The sequence below is a fragment of the Tachyglossus aculeatus genome, chromosome 23 (assembly GCF_015852505.1).
Source record: "Tachyglossus aculeatus isolate mTacAcu1 chromosome 23, mTacAcu1.pri, whole genome shotgun sequence".
NCBI lineage: Eukaryota > Metazoa > Chordata > Mammalia > Monotremata > Tachyglossidae > Tachyglossus > Tachyglossus aculeatus.
In genome coordinates this window covers 23122181-23128264 of record NC_052088.1, presented here as the reverse complement: position 1 = coordinate 23128264, position 6084 = coordinate 23122181, and the positions used below count along the sequence as shown (strand labels likewise).

Below are 6084 nucleotides of genomic sequence, written 5' to 3'. Positions count from 1 at the left end.
ACCCTAATGTAAGATAGAGACTGTGTCTGACCTAATTATCTGGATCTACTCCAGTGCTTAGTCTGGCACATAGTAAGTGCTTTAAAATACCAAAATTATTAATAGCAGTAGCAGTATTTCTGTTGTAGATTTGATTGGTATCCTGTCATGCTCCATGCCTTGGGATAGGGATGAGTTAGAGACTGAATCATTTCTTTCTATGGTTCTCAGTGCTTCATGGACTTCTCTCAATGCTGGAAGATATACTTTATTCAGAAGGTCAATAAAATGTCAATTGCATCTCTGGTTAGACCTGCTCCTTGTCTGTGAACTGACTGAATAATCAACATTCTCCAGTGTCAATGTAGATTACATGAGCCCAAAAGGACTCCTCCCTCTACATTACTGAACTGATTTCCCAGAAATTGAGAAATGTTTGTTATAAGCTTCTTGTGGGCAGGGAATGTGAATACCAACCTTGTTGCATGGCACTCTCCCTAGGATTTAGTAAAGTGCTCTACACACAGAAAATGCTCAATAGATATGATTGATTGATTGATCTAATCCATATCTTTAGGGCAAGGTGTCCTGGAAATAGTTGACAGTACAATATCCCAGCAGCAAATTTGTGAACAGAAGTTGTACAACTTCAAGCAGGATGAGTAGACGAAAAATGTTCAACTTTCAACGAAGCACAAACTAAAGCATTTCCCTTATTCATTCATTAAATCATAGTTATTGAGCACTTTCTTTGTGCAGAGCACTGTATTTCATGCTTGGGAGAGTACAGTACAACAATAAATGGACACGTTTCCCGCCCGCAACGAGCTTGCAGTCTAGGGCAGGGAAGACTGACGTTAATATAAATAAATTATAGTTATGTACATAAGTGCTGTGGGGCTGGAAGGGGGAGATGAACAAAGGGAGAAAGTCAGGGTGATGCAAAGGGAAGTGGGAGAAGAGGAAAGAGGGACTTAGTCAGGGAAGGCCTCTTGGAGGATATGTGTCTGCAATAAGGTTTCGAAGGAGGGGAGGGTAATCATCTGTCGGATTTGAGTAGGGAGTGAGGCCTTCCTAGTGGACACCATCAGAGAGTGGGGCTGTCATTGGACAGTGATTGGGATTGACTATAAACAGATCTGACAGTGTAAGGGGGTGACCTCAGCTGTGCTACAAAGGGCCCGATTTGTGAGTGAAGGGCTTGTTGGCTGTTCAAGGGTTGTTTCTCAGCCCATGTGAATAGTGTTTCCCCCTCTCAGGATCACACCTGGAGAGTTTCCAGTACTCCACCAGTCTCAGCTGTGGGAGGGAGAGTCAAGCAGAGGCGTACCTATTCTATTCCTAGCTTGGGCAGTGGCTAGAGAGTGGAAGGCAATCTGCTATGAGTCAAAACACACCTGGGCTGGGCAGCAGTGGCCTGGGAGAGAGTCCAGGGCAGAGACTCAAGTTTACTGCGCTGAAGGAGGCAATGGTAAGCCACTTCTGTGTTTTTACCCAGAAAAGTCTGTGGATTCACTACCAGAATGATTGCAGGTGGTGGTGGGACATTCTGGGAGAGATGTGTCCATGGTGTCACTATGGGTTGGAGACAACTCGACCATATCAGACAAGGATAATGTTTCATCACCTCATGGGATATTGTGGGAGAGTTGTGTCCATGGTGTCGCTATGGGTTGGAGACAACTCGACCGTAACAGACAAGGATAATGTTTCATCACCAGTAACATCATTCTTTGAATGCAAAGGGCAAATAGACTGTGTGCTAATCCGGGGCAGGCAGCATGTCTTTTAACTGCTACTCTAGCTCCCAAGAACTCAATGTAATATTTTGCAAACAGCTGGGGCTCAATCAATTTGACAGATTGATGTGTAAATACTGGCGAAAATGAATCATGAGTTTGATATCAGAAATACTTCTCTGTATCTCTATTAGTCAAGACACTAATAAAAACACATCTTAGAATTCACAATATAGATACTGAACAAGCCAAATTTTTTTTACATAAAAAGGATACAGTAGCCAGCTTATCATTGCATAATGGAGAACAATAGAATCTCCAGGGGTTTTTGAAGCCAGTGGTGTTTGGATTCTGCAAAACATCTCAAGTTGTTTCCAAATGTTTTAGATGCAGAGAAACCCAAAAAGGATTTTGGCAAGTGTACTTTCTCTTCATTTAAAAACCCATGTGTATTTCAAGGGAAATGCAATCCATATGTCTTTGATTCATTTACGCTTAAATCATCAAAACGTCGTTTTATAAGAGTTATTTGATGTACAAGAAGCCTTATGAGCCTGCTATATAAGCCTTTTTAAGCCTCTCTCTCTTTGAATCGGAAAGTCATGTTTAACCGGCCCTAACGGAGCGTAAACTGGGAAAGACTCAGGTTCACTTCGAAACCGAAAAATTGCAAAGTTTTGTGTGACTTCTGTACTTGGCAATATGCTTTTCCTTGCCTAACGATCACAAACACCCAGCATTTTTCTCTCTGTTTCCAATGGAGTGAGAACAGGGTAAATCAATTTTGGAATCACATTTTACTTGTAAAATTCACATTTTGAACCTCAGCTATCTCCCAGGCACTGCCAGAAGTTAAAATAGCAACACTTGAAAATTAGGCTTTTGCTCTAAAAGGGCAAAACAGTCTATAAAAGTACATAAATTACTGCTTCTGTACATTTATTTGTTTGACAGGTTTAAGATATAAGTGTGGCTTACATATGGATTTTTAGAATGCCAGATTGGAAGCTCTACAAGCTACAGTCACAAATGTAACCTCTTTTTTTAAGACTTATGTTTGGGAGAGGAGATTTGGAACAATCTTACTATTCTGCACAAGTCTAATTGCTGTGTCAAAACAGCAATGGAACAGAGAGTATTCAATTTGCATTTTTCTCATTTGCTGTTCTACTTTTTGGCTTTGCTGCCACTTTAATGGTCAAGGAAAAAATCAGATAAGGCCATTTGTTAACTTCCTTTCCACAATGTTAAGTAGTAGTCACCAACTACTAGACGTCACTGCTAAGTGTTTCTCAAACTTGGGTGAAGGGTTTAAGCCATCAGTTTCATGCTTTGGGGACCAAAGCGATCAGAACCCAATGTACAATCTGGTTATGAAAAATGGTCCAGTGGAAAGAGCATGGAGAGAAAGTCAGAAGATCCTGGCTCTAATGCCTGCTCCACCGCTGACCCTGTGTACTTGTTTATGACCTTAGAAAGCCACTTGGATCTCTCTCTGACTCAGTTTCCTTGGCTGAAAAGTGGGAATGATATGCTTGCTCTCCCTAACTCTCAGACTGTGAGCTCTGTTTAAGGTAGAGAATATGCCCAATCCAATCATCTGTATCTAGCACAGGGCTTTGACACTTAATAAATACATAAATATAAATACAAAATACACAAATACATAATAAATACAATAAATACCATAATAATTGTTTTGCCAAAGGACCCAAGTCAGTTTTCTCAATCCTTTGGTGCAAATTCTTTTCGGCTAAGTGGCCCCTTCAATTTTATACAGAAAATCTTAGTGGTTGCATTTTAGCTAGAGGGAGACAATGATGGCATGCCTGTCTAATGAATAGCAGTGTTTGAAATCTGCATACCAAAGCCCTCATGGTGAGAAAACTACATACAAAAATCAAACCAGAGCTAATTATTTCTTATGATCTCTATTTCACATCCCTCACACAACTAACTTATCCATGTTATCAAAAGGATTATATAAGTTTAAAATTTAGAAAAAGGGGTTGGGTGATCAATCTAGCAAACAGTTCATTATGCTGAGATAATTAGATAGCAGGAATGTTGGATTTTTAGCTCTTTTTGGTAGTAGTTTTCATTAACTACCAAATCTTCATGATTCTCTGCAGGCAGAAACGATTAGTATTCTATTCTTAGGATGAATGGAGTCTGACTGACAAAGAATTAGGCTTTCACAAAGTTTGACAGCAGCTTTTATATTGACCTATATGTACGGTGCCTTGCTGTTTTTCTTTTAAAGAACAAAATTAAAGTTCCTTCAAAAATATTAGTCTAATGAAATTTTTAAATATAAAATTCAATTTGGAAAAGTCATTATTTTGGAAGTTTTCAGGCAATCTATATTGACATTGCCTTTCCTGAGACTAATTTTAACCCAAGATTAAGACAAGATTTTCAGGGTGTTGTATCTCCTAATTGAGAAAGAGGGTATTTCTATTTATATAAATACTCCACAGATAAACAACTCATAATTTTTTTAGAAGTCACTTTTCCATAGGAATCTCTAGCATGCAAGCTGCAGAAGAGCTTATGGAACACATGGAAAGAATTTGTGTTCAACTTCAATTAGGATGAACATTCTAAAATCTAGGAAAACACTCTTCAATTTAGTTGTGGTACCTTCTACCTTTCAACATTTACCTATTGCCATCCTCAGCAAAAAGGAACCCTTGTCTCATGTTTTTTTTTAGTTTTGTACAGCATTTGTTGGGCACTTTCTATGTTCCAGGCACTGCACTAAATGACGAAGTAGTTACAAAATAATCAAGTTGTACACAGTCCATGTCCCATATGGGGCTCACAGTTTTAATAATCCCCATTTTGCGGATGAGGTATCTGAAGCACAAAGAAGTTAAGTGACTTGCCCAAGGTCACATAACAGGCAAGTAGCTGAGTTTGTACTAAAACCCAGATCCTGTGACTCCCAGGCTGATGCTCTGACCACTAATAATAATAATAATAATGGCATTTGTTAAGCAATTGCTATGTGCAAAGCACTTTTCTAAGCACTGGAGGGATACAAGGTGATCAGGTTGTCCCACGTGGGGCTCACAGTCTTAATCCCCATTTTACAGATGAGGTAACTGAGGCTCAGAGAAGTTAACTGACTTTTCCAAGGTCACACAGCAGACATGTGGTGGAGCCAGGATTCAAACCCATGACCTCTGACTCCAAAGCCCGTGCTCTTTCCACTGAGCCATGCTGCTTTTCACATAAGTGCTTACTTAAAATAGGAAAATGTGTAAATCAACCAGCTCAGCTCTGGGTGTTCAGATTCACTTTGAGAAGAAGCTGATCCCTTTTGTAGATGATGGAGAGTCCTTGTGAGACAGGGACTGGCTCAGATCATCATATCGTTGCACTTGACAGAGAGTAAGCACATAATCGATACCATCAGTATTAATTATGTTATTGGAATGTGGACATCAGCCTGGAGCTACTCATGGAGCTAGAGTAGACAAAGAGAGATTCTAAACTGGAGAGACTTCTCTGTGCCCATCCTGATTGTGACTCACATCCCATGCGTATCAGGAGAGTTAACGCAAAAACAAGAAAAATTTTTCAAATTTTTTTAAGCATATTTGTTAAGCACTTAATTATGTATCAAACACTCCTCTAAGTGCTAGGGTAGGCACAAGTGAATTGGGTTGGATAAAGTCCCTGGCCCACAAGGGTCTCACAGTTTAAGTAAGAGGGAGAACAGGAGAACTGAGGCACAGAGAAGTTAAGTGATTTGCCCAAGGTCACACAGTAAACAATTGGTAGAACCAGAATTAGAACCCAGGTTCTCGGATTCCCACGCTCACGCGTGTAAGGCCCACGCTCTTTCCGATAGGTCATGCTGCTTTTCCATTTTTGAATGTATTCTGAGCAGCTGACCTCTCTGATCCTTGGGTTCACTGGTGAACTCTAGAATGGTATCTTGACATTAAGCAACTCATCTTATAACACAAACACACACACACACACACACACACACACACACACACACACACACACACACACACACACACACATATATATATATATGCATACACACCCAGAAAAGCAGGCAAGCTAGTAAACCAACTAAGACAGGATAACTGAATTGCAGTTAAGAAATCAAGCAAATAGTTAATGCATATAATCAAAAGTGAAGCATGTAAGACTCAGCTCAGAATTAAAATGGGCAAACCACTAGAAAAAAAAAGTTTGGCTTCCTAACTTCAACAGGATCACTTCTGAGCCATTTCTAACACCAAATGGACAGAAACAACCCGAGGAGGAACTGAATTGCATGCAGAATTGAAGAGGAAGTGTGCCTTCTGCAGCTAGGAAATGTGTGGAGGTTGGTTGCTAATAG

The 6084-nt window shown here is 39.9% G+C and overlaps 1 non-coding gene across 1 annotated transcript; it reads left to right on the top strand.

The window, feature by feature from the left end:
* Positions 1–1228: 1228 nt before the first annotated feature.
* On the top strand, positions 1229–1366 carry LOC119944898. The gene has a single exon (XR_005456039.1). It is a non-coding gene; the product is annotated as a small nucleolar RNA SNORA7 (small nucleolar RNA).
* Positions 1367–6084: the final 4718 nt, after the last annotated feature.